The sequence below is a fragment of the Pleurodeles waltl genome, chromosome 3_2 (assembly GCF_031143425.1).
Source record: "Pleurodeles waltl isolate 20211129_DDA chromosome 3_2, aPleWal1.hap1.20221129, whole genome shotgun sequence".
NCBI lineage: Eukaryota > Metazoa > Chordata > Amphibia > Caudata > Salamandridae > Pleurodeles > Pleurodeles waltl.
In genome coordinates this window covers 141,154,629-141,173,923 of record NC_090441.1, presented here as the reverse complement: position 1 = coordinate 141,173,923, position 19,295 = coordinate 141,154,629, and positions in this window count along the sequence as shown.

Sequence of the window (19,295 nt, the reverse complement as noted above, 5' to 3'; positions counted from 1 at the left end):
GTGGCTGGTGGGCATTTTGTGCAGCCAGTCAGTGTGGTTTTTGTCATGAGCCTGCATGTGTTCCCCATGCCTTCTTGCTCACTGCTGTTATTTGGCCAGGTGGCTGGCAGACATTTGTGCATACAGCTAGTATGCTTTTGCCATAGACCTGCATGTGTTCTTTGTTCCCCATGCCTCCTTGCTCACTGTTGTTAGACCATGTGGCTGGCGCCAATTTTGTTCATCCAGTCAGTGTACTTTTACCATAGGCTTGCATTTGTTCTTTGTTCTCCATGCCTCCTTGCTCGTTATTGTTGTTTGAACATGTGGCTTGTAGTGATTTCTGTCCGTCCAGCCAGTGTGCTTTTGCCATAGGTTTGCATGTGTTGTTTGTTCCCCATGCCTTCTTGCTCACTGTTGTTGTTTGACCATGTGGCTGGCAGCCATTTTGTGCAGCCAGCCAGTGTGCTTTTGCCATGGGCTCGCACGGATGGATGAAATATCAGTGTAGTAATATGCTTAAGGATCATTGTAGTTTATGTACATTATGAATATGATTATGATGAACAGTGCTTTATATTACATGCATTTTTGCATTTTTCATTTGCACCTCCTTGCCTCACAATATGTTTCTCATAGTCTTGTACAAATATCAACAATTATTTATAGTTTTTTATAGTTTTTATTTGTTTTTATCCATTTTTTATATTATTTTGTTATTTTTTTTATTTACTTTTTTTACAATTTTCATTTTAGATTTTTGATTTTTTTAATAATTTTTAATTTATTTTAAATTTTCTTTCTGTATTTTGCATCGATCCATCTATTCACAATAGGCACAACACCATTAATTTTTTAGGTATAATTTTATTTCCTCCTGGACACTTTGCCTGCCATAGAGTAGGTGCACTGCAGACATATAAGCATCATTCTTTTTTTTAATGATTATTGCATTTCCTCCTGGACCACCCTGTCTGCCATAGGCGCACACTAACCTTAATTTTTAAGGATTATTCCCTTTACCCTTGCTCCTCCTTGACCACCACTGGTGTCTCCTTTAGAATAGATGCACATAAAGCAAAAAAGCTATATCTGTATGGTGTGTTCTCCTGATCAGAAATTTAATTTTATGGTATGGTTGCGTGTTTGAATTTAAAATGGTTTGATGCATTGTTATTTATCACCTAAGTAGCAAACCACACTAATATTGCTTTTACTGTACTAATTGAAACTGCAACAATGCCTTTTCACTAAAGGTTTTTCTTTCTCGTTTGCATTTAGGTCCACAAGCAAAGAAAATACATTACCCGCAGTACTGCCAAACAGAAGACTTGTACAGTGAAGTCAGTCCTCCAATCTCTTCTGCTTGTGCAGCTTAGTGCCACTGCCAACTGAGAGGTATAAGATGGCCCCCAAGAAAGTTGCTCCCAAGAAGGTTTTCAGTGAGAAGAAGCAGCTTTCTACCAGTGGCATGCTTACCACAGACCTTTTCAGGAGATGTGCCCCTGCCTTACCAGCCTCCAGGTAGGAACCTAGGAGCAGCACTCCCGCATCAACAGCACCATCCCAATCTAAGCCCAAGACCATGTCTGTCAGTGAGGCAGCCACTGGAATCATGGTGATGTCAACGAGCAGTGATGCTGAATTGGATTTGTCCATTTTGCAAAGTAGTACGCATTTGCTACAGGAAACAGAGCAAAGTGGACAGCAGCTGCAGCCAGCAATAGTTTACTTCTTGAAGTCAGAGCAGAACAGGAGCTTCTTGCTGAGCAAGAACATCCTCTTTTAAAATCATTGGCTCTCCGATCTCTAGCAAGGAAATGGAAGGGTACTCCACCATCTTTTCAAGCACCACATAGAATGATGATGATGGGGACATGGGGTGGGCCTTGGCAGAGTCTGGGAGGTGCCAGGAGAGAAAAGGGAATAAAAGGTTCTTGAAAGTCTTAGAATTATGGAGGATGATGAGGATAACAATGATGAGCCAGTCATTGTGGAAGCTGGTGCAGAGGAGTCTAACATTACTCCTTCTATTCAACCTGCTCTGAGGGATGTGGCACAGGAAGCACCACCCGCTCCCGTATTTGTAAAACCCCAGCTGAGAACTGCACCAACCTCAGTAAAAGTATGCACTGCAGAGAAGCAATCAGAGACACACCCACCTACGACCAGTTCTTCTTCAGGCAGTGTCTCACAAAAAAAAGTACTTCTCTCCAGTTTGGGACTTTTTAACTAAACAAATAGAAGGAGAATATTGCAATAGTCTCCATTTGCCACATAAGTGTTCATTGAGGTAAGCCTGGTTCATTTTATGGTACTGGAGACCAAACAACCCATGTGAAAAAACATCACGCAATCCAATGGGAGGAGCACCTTGAAAAATTGCTGACCGTGTTCATGGTGGCGAGGAGAACCGGGAAACATCAGGCTACAGGTCCAATCACAGTGGGAGTTCATGAGGAAGAAGAGGGCGACATCCTCATGCAAAGTAGTGCTGTCCCCAAGAGTGCGCCAGATTCACCCACCTCAGCGACCTCACAATGGCACAAGAAGACTCAGGGTCAGATTGAGACACCACGGCATACAGTGATGGCCCCCAAAGCGCACATTGAGTCTACCATCCCCAATGTGAAGCTGGCACAAATGTTAGCGATGTACCTCCTCCCTCTTTTCTTTTGTAGAAGAAGTAGAATTCTAAGGATTTGTGGCGGCCATCACGATGTGCTGCAATTAGTAGGACAAGCTTTGTAGCAAAGAGCTGTTCACACTATCCACCTGAGGACAGACATGGAGACCAGTTGTTAGGTGACTAATTACATGTGCATCACTGCACACTGGATCTCTTTTGTGTGGGTAAAGCAACAGCTATCTACATCTCTTAGCACTGAGGAATGTTTTAATAGCATTTGACGGCACACAACAGTGATCAATGAGGGATAGTATCCATTTGTAAAGTTGATTTTGATGACTTGCAATGTTTGGGGCTTGATGGGTGATCATTATTCCTGAAGGTGATTGGCCTTTCAAACTTAATGAAATTTACTTCAACTCATTTTTACTGTTTCTTTAGTGACTAGGCCAGTCAGTTTAGTCAACAAACACAAATCTACACAAAGTACTCAGGCCCATATTTATACTTTTTTAGCGCCACATTAGCGTCATTTTTTGACGTATTTTGTACGTTTGCATCAAAAAATTACGCAAATGCGGCACTAAAAAAGTATAAATATGGACCTCAATTTCTGTTTCTCTATTTGTTCTTCAACAGCCGTGTACTACAGGTCTATCTCTCTCATGTTGGGAGTGGGACAGAGTTACTCAGAGTCAGGAGAAGGATGGAAAGACTCAGGGTAGGACTACCTCAACAGCTGGAAGAAAGAAGTAATTGACTTGAACAGGGAACCATAATGATGACTCTGAGGCCTAGTACTCACTCAGCTCTGTGGACTGGAGAGAGGTATGTTGACTTGGGGAATGCAGTTGAGTGTGTTTGCTGCATTGCTGGCTCAAATGTTAAAGTCCTCCCATGTTCTTTCTTTGTTCCAGAGTCTTCTTGGTACACTCCTGACTTCCTTCTGTCCTTCTCCTTGACTTTATTGTACAATTTGTTTTTGAATATGCAGGCCTTCTTCTCTCCTGCACAAATGAAAATTAGTGCAAGCTCAACACTCCTGCTTACCTACTGGGCACGTTCAGCCAGGCACCCAAGAATGATGGACGTTCCGAGATTTGACAATACAATATAATTTTTCTTTTGACAATCATAAGTTTTAATGCTGGGTGGGTTCACTTCACTCCTCCATAATTTGTATTTTTCAAACCTAGATGACAGAACATGTAGATATTTACTATCTTAAGTCTCTCTGGGGCTGAAGAACTATTTGCAATTCATTTAACTGAACTGTGTCATACTCATTTCTTCATTTCCTTTCACAACAAACTGATGATTGAGTGCTGCTCAGTGCTCAATGAATATTGCTGTTGTTTTGTGTAGTATTTGTTTTGTCACCCCTTTTCCCAAATCCCCTTCCCAGCTGTTCATTGAACCCCTATCCTGCTGTGTGATTTATTGAGGTGTGACTTAATTGGGCACCATAAATGGATCACCCACTTGCTGGGGCGGATGTGGTGAAAGTGACACCAGCTCACTGCATGATCTTCTATCACCAGAGTAATAGCTCACACGGGCCCCATTTACCCACCCAACCATCATTCATCAACATCATTTAGGCCTTGTGTTATCCTATGTAAATGCTTTACCTTGTTAACTCCATTCCTGACTCGAGGATTTCATTTACTAAGTTTAGTTTTCATTAAATACTAGCTCTCTGTTGCTCAGAAGATGCTGATATTGTTAGTTTTTGTTACCAAATCAGGTCTTCTTTGTTGTGTGTCTTCCTTGTTGTAGTCTGGTCTCAGTGTTCCTAAAGTTATGATATAAATAATATGTGTTTCCTTTCAATCTAGCTGACTGTGATGGATAACTCTTTGATCAATCCTACAGTTGGAGTTTACTTAGGTGGGAGAGGAATCTCACTTGTGACATCTTCCCTGTTAACCTGCTAGCCTGCAACTACTACTATCACCATACGATGGCACCTTGGGAAAGCTTGAAGTAAGAAGCGTGGGAGGTAGAAGCCCTGACTTCATCTATTCAGATAGGAGAACTATGGAATTAAGTGAAATAGTTTAGGTAGTAATTAAGTTCTACTGAAGATGTTGTTTTTGTGTATCTAGGTCTTTGCAGGCAAAATAGGCAAAGGCAATCACCCCCTAGTGGTCAAAACAGTCACAGAGGGTAGTATAACAAGGGTATAACTAAGTGAAATACACTTTTGAAATAATATTTAAAAAACAGGCTACACTAAAAGACAGCAGTGCAAAGTAAAACCCCAAAATAAAGATTTGAGGGATAAATAAAGTAAAATAAATGATTCCCCTTATATTCTTCACAATCATAAAACCCACCCTTTACACCCACAACAGGCCAACCCCTCTCCTCCCAAAAATTGACCCTTCCCCAAACAAAGTCCAATGAAAGTCCAGAAAAGAAGTCCAAAGTAAAACGAAAACAGTTCCAGCTCCCTTTGCCACCGTCTCCACCCACAAGTGTCCCTCCCACCAAAACAAAAATAAAAAAAGGGTTAAAAGAGGGTGCTCTCCATGCGGGTCCGCAGATCATTGAGGCTAGCCTCAATCTGTGCCACACTACGGTCAAAGTTCTCCAGGTGGTGTAGGACGTGGTGCTGGAATATGCAGTCCAGGCATGAGGTCTGGCATGGATCGGATGTTGGCAGCTAATGGCGGAGCTGACAATGGTATGTTGCCACTGGGAAGCTGGATGAGTTGGTGGCTGACTGGAGGAGCTCTGACCTGCGAGCATGGCATCTGCATCAACCTCCACTTCCTCTGGAGCCATCAGCCTCTGGTACTTCATATGGATGGCCTCCAACCTCTGACGCTGCAGCAGGGCTGCTATCTCCTCGTGTGTAGGAGGATATCAGCCAGGAGTAGCTATAGCAAGAAAGAAAAAAGAAAATGACAAATTGTAAACAGTGCTTTGTGCAAACAATTGTTAAAAAATTAGAGTAGAACAGTAGCAGTACATTACTGGTCCCCTAAGGCCACTGGCATTTTATGTGGCTGATTATGAGTCACATGGCCAAAAGGGTCAAATTAGACCTCGCATAAATATGTTATGCAAGCCATCAAACATAAATCACTTGCACATAAAAATGTAAGTTTTAAATTTTTTGGGTGGATAGGACAGAACTTAGGATTGAATAAAGGACTAAAGTACTAGGAGGTAACAGCATGGGCACTGGGATGGAAGGGAAACACACCTTGTTTTAAGTTTGCAATGTATTGACAACTTTGTTAATGCTGCATTAACTGTGACAGATGCACATTGTAAAGAAAACACTATTGTACTGCTGAATTGAGCCATGCTGTAGTTTCATCATAGCATGGGTGACTAAATGCCATGGGCAGGGAGGTAATGATTGATGGTGGGTGAGATGATACATATCTGCCTTGCTTAACGAAAACAGTGAGTTAAGGAAGTAAACAGAAAATTCAAATACCCCCCATTTTGAAGCTTTGATAATTAAGCAAACCAAGCGAAGTAGGTGAACACATCCATTTCCAGAAGAGCTCCCTTATTTCTTGATGCAAGCAATTATCCATTCATCTTTTCATTGTTCTGTTCACCATTGTAACCCACCATTTAAGCTTTACATTCCCCCTCATCTAGTCTTTCACTATTACATCCATCCATCCATCTATATATGTACCCATTCATCCATACACTCACCTGTCTATCCTTTTAACCATCCTTTCACCCATCCATCCACCCACGCATCATTACCATCCACCTATCCTTTTACCCATCCACCCTTCACTACCCAGGTATCCTTTCACCCATATACCCTTTCATTCATCCTTTCACCTACCCATGCATCTCCTATCACCCACCTATGTGTCCTTTCACCCACCCACACATCCTTTGTCTCATATTCCATATCACCCAGCCTTTATTTTAAACACACATCCTACTTTATCTCTTCCACCAACCCATCATTTGTAGCATTCATTATGAGCTTATGGGTGCTGAGTTGCAGATAGAAGAGGACATAAGAACTCATCCCTCGTTGTAGTTCCTAAAGCAGGGAGTTCACAAGCAATGTCCTTGCAGTGAGTATACTTGTCACGCTGCGCAGTTCTATCTCGACCTGCGACGCAACCTGCCCTGACACTGATGGCCATAGGGCGACCCGCAGATTCTTTCCCATTTGTTGGGAATCGCCGCGGGTCGGCACAGCAGCCCACTGTGAACAGCTTGGTGCAACGAAAGAGCTCTGCAATGCCCGCCTGCAATGTTTCTTGGGTGCAGTACGGGCATAAACTCAACATAAGCACTTACAGTCTGTCCTGGGGCCATGTTTGTTCTTCCCTTCCTTTCTTGTTTCTGCTTGTTCCCAGAAAGGAACAATATTTCTTGGTACCATTCCATTATGGCGTCTTTCTTTCTTTCCTGTATTACTTATTCCCTGTCCAAGATCGCCGCCCTTTACTTCCTGTTTCCTCATTTACTTTCTATGGGTATGTAAGAAGCTGATTTCTTCATTTTCTTTGCCTTGCAACACTCTTCACTTCCTGATGAGAAGTCTTTGCTCCGTTGGTACATCCTGCTCCTGCCTGGTGTATCGTCGTACTTCTTACTTGGCGTACTTGGCTTGTCCTTCTTCCTTGGATACTCCTTGTCTTCTATGACATCCTTTTTTCTGCGCTGGTCCATGTTGTCTCTCCAGGTGGATAGGACAGAACTTAGGATTGAATAAAGGACTAAAGTACTAGGAGGTAACAGCATGGGCACTGGGATGGAAGGGAAACACACCTTGTTTTAAGTTTGCAATGTATTGACAACTTTGTTAATGCTGCATTAACTGTGACAGATGCACATTGTAAAGAAAACACTATTGTACTGCTGAATTGAGCCATGCTGTAGTTTCATCATAGCATGGGTGACTAAATGCCATGGGCAGGGAGGTAATGATTGATGGTGGGTGAGATGATACATATCTGCCTTGCTTAACGAAAACAGTGAGTTAAGGAAGTAAACAGAAAATTCAAATACCCCCCATTTTGAAGCTTTGATAATTAAGCAAACCAAGCAAACCAAGCGAAGTAGGTGAACACATCCATTTCCAGAAGAGCTCCCTTATTTCTTGATGCAAGCAATTATCCATTCATCTTTTCATTGTTCTGTTCACCATTGTAACCCACCATTTAAGCTTTACATTCCCCCTCATCTAGTCTTTCACTATTACATCCATCCATCCATCTATATATGTACCCATTCATCCAAACACTCACCTGTCTATCCTTTTAACCATCCTTTCACCCATCCATCCACCCACGCATCATTACCATCCACCTATCCTTTTACCCATCCACCCTTCACTACCCAGGTATCCTTTCACCCATATACCCTTTCATTCATCCTTTCACCTACCCATGCATCTCCTATCACCCACCTATGCGTCCTTTCACCCACCCACACATCCTTTGTCTCATATTCCATATCACCCAGCCTTTATTTTAAACACACATCCTACTTTATCTTTTCCACCAACCCATCATTTGTAGCATTCATTATGAGCTTATGTGTGCTGAGTTGCAGATAGAAGAGGACATAAGAACTCATCCCTCGTTGTAGTTCCTAAAGCAGGGAGTTCACAAGCAATGCCCTTGCAGTGAGTATACTTGTCACGCTGCGCAGTTCTATCTCGACCTGCGACGCAACCTGCCCTGACACTGATGGCCATAGGGCGACCCGCAGATTCTTTCCCATTTGTTGGGAATCGCCGCGGGTCGGCACAGCAGCCCACTGTGAACAGCTTGGTGCAACGAAAGAGCTCTGCAATGCCCGCCTGCAATGTTTCTTGGGTGCAGTACGGGCATAAACTCAACATAAGCACTTACAGTCTGTCCTGGGGCCATGTTTGTTCTTCCCTTCCTTTCTTGTTTCTGCTTGTTCCCAGAAAGGAACAATATTTCTTGGTACCATTCCATTATGGCGGCTTTCTTTCTTTCCTGTATTACTTATTCCCTGTCCAAGATCGCCGCCCTTTACTTCCTGTTTCCTCATTTACTTTCTATGGGTATATAAGACGCTGATTTCTTCATTTTCTTTGCCTTGCAACACTCTTCACTTCCTGATGAGAAGTCTTTGCTCCGTTGGTACATCCTGCTCCTGCCTGGTGTATCGTCGTACTTCTTACTTGGCGTACTTGGCTTGTCCTTCTTCCTTGGATACTCCTTGTCTTCTATGACATCCTTTTTTCTGCACTGGTCCATGTTGTCTCTCCAGGTCTCTTGCCATTCAGTTGTGTTCATTTCTCTCCAGCTCAAGAGTCCTACTCTCCAGCAGAGGTTTTTTCCCTTCCGTTTTTTTTCCCTCTCAGGTCCTCCGGGGGCGGCACAGTCTGCTCTGATATATCCTCGACAACAGCACCGTAGCTACTGGAAAGGGTTGCCCCTACCTTAAAACAAATCAGAACTCACAAGAATCTCCAGTGGAATACCTCACAATATATTGTAACTAAAGTCAAAGGTATAGAACGTGACAATAATACTAATTGTCAATATACAAGCAACATGACTTACCAATGCCCAACCCTGCTGCCGCTGGTTCTCCCCCTCCAACTATTTCCAAAATTGGCGCACTAGTGCTGCTGCTGACCTCAGCACTGGTGGTTGGTGCACCTGGAAAAAGTACACATTTAAGATGCCAGCTACACAGAACTAATGCAACAAAATACAACTGCAACATATCACTACAGTTCTATCTTCTGACATTCACTTTAGGAGTTTTGTTGGTTAACTATGTTAGAAAAGCCATGTTGTCAAGTCAAGCCAAAGACATACGTTTCATAATGGACGGGCAGAGCAAGTCAATGAAGCTTAGTGAAGGGGTGGGATAATTGTCGAGGGTAAATGCAATGGGACTGTCCTCATAATACCTTCCAGCATTTCTGCACTATCATCAAAACTGATGGTGTGTGGTGTGGTATACTACAGTAATAATTAATAATACATACACACGACATGGGGGCAATCCACCACGCCCATGGCCAATCTCTCGTTTCAGTGTTTGAGCATAAACAAGGAAAAGAAAGCCTTCTTGTTGGAAATGGCCTTTCTGCAGGGTCACCCCCAAACTTTTTGCCTTCCCCCTTCTCTTTTTCTGACCTAATTTTTTCTGGCTTTAGGACTCTACACACTTTACCACTGCCAATCCGTGCTAAAGTGCATATGCTGTCTCCTTAAAACATGGTGACATTGGCTCATACCCCATTGGCGTTTTTAATTTACTTGTAAGTCCCTAGTCAAGTGCACTACATGTGCCCAGGGCCTGTAAATTAAATGGTACTAGTGGGCTGCACCACTGGTTGTGCTGCCCACATAAGTAGCCCCCTAACCATGTCTCATGCCTGCCACTGCAGGGCCTGTGTGTGTAGTTTCACTGCCACTTCGAATTGGCATTTAAAAGTAATTGCTAAGCCTTCAGCTCCCCTTTTTCTACATATATGTCACCCCTAAGGTAGGCCCTAGGTAGCTCATAGGGCAGGGTGCCATGTAGGTAAAAGGCAGGACATAAACATGTGTGTTCCATATGTCCTGGTAGTGTAAAACTCCTAAATATGTTTTACACTGCTGTGAGACCTGTTCCTTTCATAAGATAGCATTAGGGCTACATTCATATACTGTTTGAGTGGTAGATCCTGATCTGAACGGAGTAGCCAGGTCATATTTAGTATGGCCAGAATGGTAATAGAAAGTCATGCTTATTGGTGAAGTTGGAGTTTATATTACTATTTTAGAAATGCTACTTTTAGAAAGTGAGCATTTCTCTACACTTAAATCCTTCTATGCCTTCCAATCCACATCTGGCTAGGTTTAGTTGACAGCTCCCTTGTGCATTCACTCAGACAAGCCCAAATACAGGATGCTCAGTCACACTTGCACACATCTGCATATTGAATGGGTCTTCCTGGGCTGGGAGGGTGGAGGGCCTGACACTTACATTTCAAAGGACAGTAGCCTGCCCTCACACAAATGACTGACACACCCCCTATTGGGAATTGAAAGGGGACCTTGTGCACTTCTAAGCCACTCTTTGAAGTCCCCCCTCACTTCAAAGGCACATTTGGGTGTTTAAGCAGGGTCTCTGACTCTACCAAACTCAGAATTGGATGCCTTCACAAGGATGGTGGCCTACTTCAGTTAGCAGAACACCTTGCTGTGAACAAAATTAATATTGTTTATAATGACAACCATTTCCTTAATGAAATGAAATTGACTTTGCAAGAGTTTGACTGAGAATTGGTATTGGTCCCCTTGGCAACTGTCTACTCCCCAACATTTGTTTGATAGTTAACAAAGGAAACACTGACGTAAGGTAGCCCCTACCTTTTGAAAATTCATTATTACCCCAACTTCGGAGTCAGGAATGTACACGTTTTTTGCAAATGGATGTTGGTTGCATGACATTGATGCATATCATTCCAATTTGCTATTTGGAATGGAGTCCTACAAAATCCCAAAATGGTATAGGGTCACAGTCTGATTTGGTAGTCGGTATAAGTGTCCTGACTCCTAAAATGGGATTTATACATATGAAGCAGCATCTTGTACAGTTGCAAACTCTGAATCAGAGCATTTGTCACCATCAAAATGATTAGTGCATTTGACCCAGAATGCCTGCAACATGGTAAAACTGTAGTACATGTGGCTCCAGGTTAGGTCTTTCCTTTGCCTCGCTTTTGCTTGGCTTTGTACTACAAATTTAACTGTAACTCTGTCAGCATGGTTCAGCCATAAGTGAGACATTTGTTATAGAAGGATGCGTGGTTCATGTGATTGGATGAGCGTGACAAAGAGTTAGGTGTAGATAATTACAATTCTTACAGTTATCCTTAACCCTATTTGTCACAGGGCCATAGTATATTTCTACTATTTTATCAATTCCCATTGTTAGATTAGCCCTATAATATGGTGCTCTCTTCCTATTATTTTTAAGTCCCATATATGTGTTAACTAAGATCTGCCTTTTTATTATGTAGTAGGTAACCTGATTTTTTGCCAAAGTTGTTAGTCTCAGTTTCAATGGCACCAATAGCTATTTCCTGGGCGATGGTCATTATGGTGATATCATCGGCATATGGCAATACTTTCACTGGGTAGCTGTCACTTAATACCACTCATACAGATGAATTATTAAAACGTTTATGAAGGAAAAGCTGCAGATATAAGGAGCAAATCAATAGCGAACATGGACATACCTGATGTGTGCCACGTGTTAGCCTAATATCAGGAGTTTGATCACCAATAATTTGTATCTTTGTGATCAGAGTTTTGTATATTTGTACAGATTTAATAAACTGTAGACTGGAGCCCATAATTCCCATGAGTTTACAAAAATATACCCAAGTGACTCAATCAAAGGCTTTTTCATACATGTGAAAGGATCATTGCTAGGGGTGTACAATTATACAGTTAGTAGTTGCTATATATCTGTTAGAAAATTCGCCCGATTTGTATGGACCATGGTCTGTTGAGCCTTTCCCTGGGATAAACCTATGTTGCCAAGGTGAAACTCCGCTGGCAATGATGCTCCTGAGATGGATTGCAATAAGCTTTGAGTATATTTTTTAGTCACTGTTGATTAATGACATATAGGGCAATAAGACCCAGATGACTTAGGCTCCTTATTGTTCTATAAAAACATAACTATACTTGCCTCAGACCAAGACTGTGGGATGTGTTGCCCTGCTGTATTTTTCTCACTAAAGAAAGTAAGGCCAGACAGGTACAAGAAAAAAAGACTTAGGGCCTGATTATGAGTTTGAAGGTCGGACTGTCAGACCGCCATGTTGGCAGTCTGAAAAAGACCACTGCAGCAACGGTCCCAAGCCTGCAATGCTACGTTGTATACTGCAGAACCACTGCCTGCCAAATAAAAAAGGCAGACCACCAGCGGTGCTGCAGTCTGCCATCTAGAAGGTCTGGCCTCCTGTGCGGTCAGCGCTATGGCAACTGCAGAGCCTATTGCAAACACACAGCGGCCACAGCAGTCCCCTTGCAGCGGCAAAGCAATGGCGGCTGACTGCCGTGGTCCACACTCAGCAATTCAATAGACAGGTGGCCATTGGAATAATAGAAAAACAACACAGCTAACACACATTGGCCCAGTGGACACACCTGCAAAGAACAGTATAAAACACTACCCTTTACAGACCACAGTCCTTTGTATCTCCACTGGACTATGAAGAAGACTGACTACCTTTTCCTCAGTTTTCCATAGATTAGGCACCCTCTTTTTCACCATCCCATTTAAGACCCTGCACACACTTTTGTCAATCAGCTCTCTATCGCACTTCCCCTGCTAATCAATAGTCTACCATGTCACGTCCCAAAAATCCCTGTTTTTCGGAAGATGAATTTAGAGTCATGGTGGATGAAATAATAAGAGTAGAGCCACAACTGTTTGGAGTCCAAGTCCAGCAAACTCCTCTCAGTAGGAAAATGGAACTGTGGCAAAGGATAGTTGACAGAGTGAATGCTCCAAGCACCACCCTACGCACAAAGAAGGACATCAGGAAGAGTTGGAACAACCTCAGGGACAAGGTCTGGTCACTGGTCTCCAGGCAGCATCTATAGACCAACAAGACTGGTGGTGGCCCTCCCATTGCCCCATTAACACTCCTTCCTTGGGATGAGAAGGTCTTGGTCATCCTGCATCCTGAGGGCCTGACAGGAGTACCTGGGGGGAGTGGAGTCTGGTAAGTTGCAACAGAAAAACTATCACCATACTGCAGTGTCCTGCATGCTCACAGCTCAGCTTTTGCCACTATTTTGTTCATGTACTTAACCAACATTCAGTACCCAGACTATCTGAAATGTAAGTCTTTCAATGTATATTGTTGGACCCAATATCACATGCCATACGTTGAATTGGTGCCTATAAGTCTTACAATAAAAATAAAAAAAACCTAGGACACATGGTATGTTTCACCATGGAAATGTATGCTCAAACCTCAATGCAATCTGCCTACAGATATGTAATACCCAAAATTTGGCTGGTGTATGTTCAGAAGATGGAGTGACCTGACTGCAACTCCCAAGAGGCCTTGTGTCTGCAACTCTAACCACCATCCCAGTGTTCACTTGCCCGAATATACCTGTTTGGTAACTATCAATTGAAGTGTACTCACGTGGGAGGATACCATTTGTCAAGTGTGTGTAGTAGAGGAAGTGACCGGACTGCAACTCCCAGGAGGCCTTGTGTCTGTAACTCCAAACACCAGCCTAGTGTTCACTTGCCCAAATACACCTGTTTGGTAACTATCAAGTGAAGTGTACTCACCTGTGACTGAGTAATGTACAGATAATGCTCAACTCAGAGATTTGTCTGTCTACCTAGCTCTGTCTTGAACAGCTACCCAAGATTAAACTATTGGGGACAGGAATGAAACCTCACCAAGTGTGTACACTAAGTGCTCCTTAAGCTGCATCACCAGATTGGTAGTGGCAGCAAACACATTGAGACAGCACTCCACACATAATGGCTGCAGTTACATATACTACAAATTTCTGTGTTTGCCGGTCTATCACTCAACTAGGCCTCCAAATGGACAAATGATCATGCTTCTTAAACACTGTGTTGGCTTCAGTATTGGTAAGATGTCATTTACAGTCCATCATCCAACGTGCAACTGATCTGCACATCCCATGAGTGTCTTGAGTCTAAGGGCCATATGTACGAACACATTTTCCCATTGACACAGAATGGGCAAAACTGCTTGCTACATCTGGCCCTAATAGTCTACATCATGGCAAATACTCCAATACCATGGTAACATGGCACAAAAGGCTAACCTACAACTTAGGAATGTCCAATCTCTCTGCTCACTGTGACACAAAACCTTTGAAGCTAAATGTCACACTTCAACCAGTAACAATGTACTTCCTTCATCAACAGGTTAAGCTGCCACTGGGCACATCGAGGCCACACAACAATGACATTGGACACAACCAAGTACAGTCCATAACCAATTTACTCCCCACGGCCACCACATAGATGAGTACAGTGATTAATCAGGTCATGTTGTTTGTTGTTGTGGGCGTCATTTGTATACAACAGTCCACTACTCTGTCATGAGAAGGTTGCCATCATACATGTGACAGAGCATACATCGCTCTTTGTGTGCAGTCACAGAGCAATACTTTCTCTTGGTAAGTGGTGAATGTCTATTGACATGATTTTGGTGACATCACTGTTGCCATCATTTCTTATGCCCACATGTTAGCGTGTTTTTCTTTCACTTTTGCCAACTCATTTTCACGGCTGTTTCATGCATGGTCTACCTGTCTTCATGGGATGATGTCTGAATTCCCTCACATATGTGTGCATACCAACATGTGTTTGGAATTGGACATATGTGATGGTTCTATAGATCAGGGGATGCCACAGAAAAACAAGGAGTGTGTCATCCTTCATTGGTGTTTCACATGTACCTTCACCTGTCATTGCATGTACTTTTGCAGGTAGAACTTCAGTAGCAATGAAGGACTTGGCAGGTAGGACTCCAGGTTTTACTCACAATGTGCAATTCCATGCCATTGATGTAGAATCGTGTATTAAAGTGCGTTACACCTGTAAAAAGGGGAGGGTTTGTTACCTAAGTGTTGACATACATCATGGAGTGACTTGCAGTTATGTAGGAATCACATATTGGTGTGTACTACCATTCATCCAAGGGAATTAATTTTTGCATGGCAAAAAGAGACATTGATATGGCTTCCCACCGGGCAACATGTTGAGGGCCTTCTACCAGTAATTGAGAATCCCTGGGCCTCAAAAACATGCAAAAGACTATTGGCTTCTGCTGATGCAATTAGAGTATGTTATTGTCAGGAGTACCAATCAAGGCAGGTGATTTCCCTGGGGCTAGCTGATTCATTTTGATGTGGAATTTTTAGACATATCTCTCTCATTTTGCACAACTTGTCTCCAGTGTACATGTCTGTGCAAGATGTGTTATCTATCTGAGTCACATTAGTACAACCTCCATGAGTCAATTTGGATGATGTACACATAGTAAAGTGACCATTGCCAATTTGTTTCCAGTGTGACATGTGTGTTTCCATGTCACCTTCTTCAGGCTACTGCACTTCTGTTAGCAACATGGCTTGATTTTTGGCCATCATTTCATCATGATGTGGTATTGGGTAAAATAAGTTTAGCTGGATGCATGACCTTCTGTGGGATCTGTGTAAATGAGCCTGGCATTGCCATACTAGTAAATTACAACAGATAACTGAGGAATGCTACATGAGACAAAACAATTGAAGGTGATAATGTATCTTACTTTTTTTATGGGTACCATGATTGCACAACTTTACCTGTACATTTGGAGTTGTCTGTGATTCAGAATTTCCTGTGACCAACTGTTGACAGTTCATGTAGTGTGCATGCATGTGGTATGGCAAATGTTGGTTGGAGGCACTTTGCTGGAGCTTGTTGATGGGGGCTACTGTACATCATGGTAATGTTTGCTAATCAAAGCTGTTGTTCAAGTGTGATCAGGAACACGTTCCTTAGTAATTTCAGCATCATCCCGGGCAAGCAGAGGTTACAGGGAGGTACCAATTGGTGAAGCAGCTTGCCATGGTACCTCCAGTCATGAGATGACTGACACAGAGGGACCTAGTGGCCAGGATGGTGAGGGGAGTGCCACGGGGGACATGGGATCGACCTCATCATCTTCTAATTCATCCTCCAGTGGTCAACCCCTAGTAGTGGCAAACCCATCAGGGCCTGCTTCTGTTCCATCCTTGCCTGCCACCCCCAAGTTCCATCTTCACCCTCCTCACCCAGTTGGCCATGCCTGCTCATCCAAGAGGGTGGGCGTCTGCTTCACCCCAGGCACCTCACCCCATGACACCGTTACCCCTGCTGCCCTGAGTGAAGAGGCTTTTGGCCTCCTGAGTAGTATCGCTGTGGATCAGACTGCCATTCTGAATACCATCCAAAATCACAAAATATTGTGCACCCCATTGACCTGCCATTGTGTTGCAACATGGGTGATACGTGTGGGTATATTACAGGGATGTTTCATGGAAGGGTTTTTTAGGTTAACTGACACATCCATACATATGTGTCTTTAATCTGATGACAGTCCATGGCATGTGAGCAATGTGAGGGTGTCATTTTAATTATGTGTGATGTGGATGTGGTGTTGCTGTTGTGTGACACAATTAACTGTGCACTTCACTGTCAATGATACTGTGATGTGTTTTTGTTGACAGTGCAGTGTCAGTGACCTACCCAAAGGGGGCATCATGTGGCTTTGAATGGGCTATTTGTTGTGTATGGCTCTGACCCAGGACACAATGTGAAGTGAAGTGTACTTGGTTCAGGTAGCAGAATCCCCCTTCATCTATGAGCAGCAGCAACAGCAGCGGCACAACGTGTGTGATCAGCTCCTTGGCAGCACAGCAAGTGTGATGCTGCCTGCAGGTGAGTTCCTTCCTTTATACTCTCCATTTTCGCTAGCTAGAACGTGGTGGTTGTACCACCACAGTCACGTTGGTGGCAGTCAGTAACAATGGCTCCAACTGCTTCATTGGCCTATCTCACCACTGCTGTGGTCTGCACTGCCCAGCAGTGCCGGCGGGACAGCAACTGTCTTTCATCTATGGAACCACATGCATCCTAATACAGTGGTCTGACTGCCGCCCCTGCCACCATGGCAGTCCATGAACAGCCAAACTCGTAATCAGGCCCTTAATAATATTGCAGAGGATATCCATTGGAGCCAAAAACCTTTTCATGAGGAAGACAGTCAAATGCCTTTTTTAGTTCTTCTAATTCAATAGTTCAGTTTGCAACTCTCTTTCATTATTTTCCACCATTGAGGAATCTAACTACAATATGCAATTATCAGTCAGGTCTCTTGAAGAATGCTGTTACCCTTATAGATTGTGATAATTAATATTCAAAGATAGCGTGTCTAATTTTAATAGGTTCTTTAATCAGTTCCCTCTCCTTGTTCTACATTAAGGCCCACATTATGACCTTGGCGGTAAATACCAGCATACCGCCGTAGAGACTGACATCCGTCCACCAGATAATGACACATACATACAAAACCGACAGAAAACAGCCACAATCACAAATCTGCCAGACCCACTGAACGTGATAAACTGTCAGTACTACCACCCATACCGTTACACCACCAATACTACACCCTCCAAATAATGATCCACAAATCACCAGAGCGGACATTCAATGGCGGTAAACCATTGGCAGTGAACACCTCCGCCGTGGAAATAGCCACCCAAATACAAAACAAGACAACATTGGCCAGAACAAAAAAAACACACCTGACACAAATACGCACACCCCACACACTAACCAACAGCACTAAAAAACACACACTCACAATCCTTTGCAAACATGAGAAGACGGCTACACTTTGCTACGCCAATCATAAAGAGACTGCACACGCATATCACAATTACCTATTGATCTGACACGCCCCACTCACCACACACCCCACCACTTCACACATCACTCTCTGCACAACGTACACACACACCACACAACACCCATGTCCCCACAAAGGCACCCCCGTTTCACAGACGATTCCTGGGTCATGGTTGAGGAAATAGTCAGGGTAGAGCCACAGCTGTTTTAAGCACAGGTCCAGCAGATTTCCATTGCCAGGAAGATGGAGCTATGGCGGAGGATCGTGGACAGGGTGAACGCTGTGGGACTACCTGCACGCACAAGAGAAGACATAAAGAAGAGGTGGCACAACCTACGGGGGAAGGTGCGTTCCATTGCAGCGAGGCACCTGCTCCCCATCAGGAGGACTGGCGGTGGACTCCCATATCCTCCCCCACAGCTGACAGCATGTGAGGAGCAAGTCTTAGCAATCCTGCATCCTTAGGGACTCACTGGAGTAGCCGGAGGACTGGACAGTGGTGAATCAACATTTACTACCTATCACTCCCCCATACCTGCATGCCACCATGACCCCTCACCCTGGCACCCATCACCCCACTCCATCCCACACAGTGCACCATTACAATTACCAAAATGAAATGCCACGCCTTGCATACCATACACATTGCATGCACATTCCTTCCAGCCCTGTATGTACAACCACCACCAATGCATGCACAGCATGGAGAACTAACAATCCCACAATCTATCACCATACACAACCAAAGGTGGTAGGGCAACAGCAATAACACTGGGAAAGCTAGTGAGGCAGAATACATCACAGACATGTAGCATAATACACCACTTACCTCCCCACAGGTGCCCCAGCCAATGTCAGTGGTGAGGAGGTGCCATGGCTACCCAGTCCCCCACCAGAAGATGCCCCCAGTGATGACAGCAACTCAGGAGCTCTGGATCTGGATCTGGATAAACTCCCTGGCCCATTAGGGACCACTGATCAGTCAGCTACCCGATCCCACACCCAGTCCACTACAGAGCCTCCCCTCTCAGAATCCAACACCACAGCATCCACCCAACGTCCCCAGACCTCTGTCCCCAGGACACGTCAATCAGTAGTGTGCCCAAGTATACAGGGACCTGAGTTTACACCTTACAGGCAAGACAATGAGGGTCCTGGGGTCAGTGGGAGTGGGCACACCGTTCAGGGGACACAGGCACAGGGGGCCAGGGACGGTCAGAGGACAGCTGTTCGCCAGGAGGAGGACAGGCCCAGGGAACC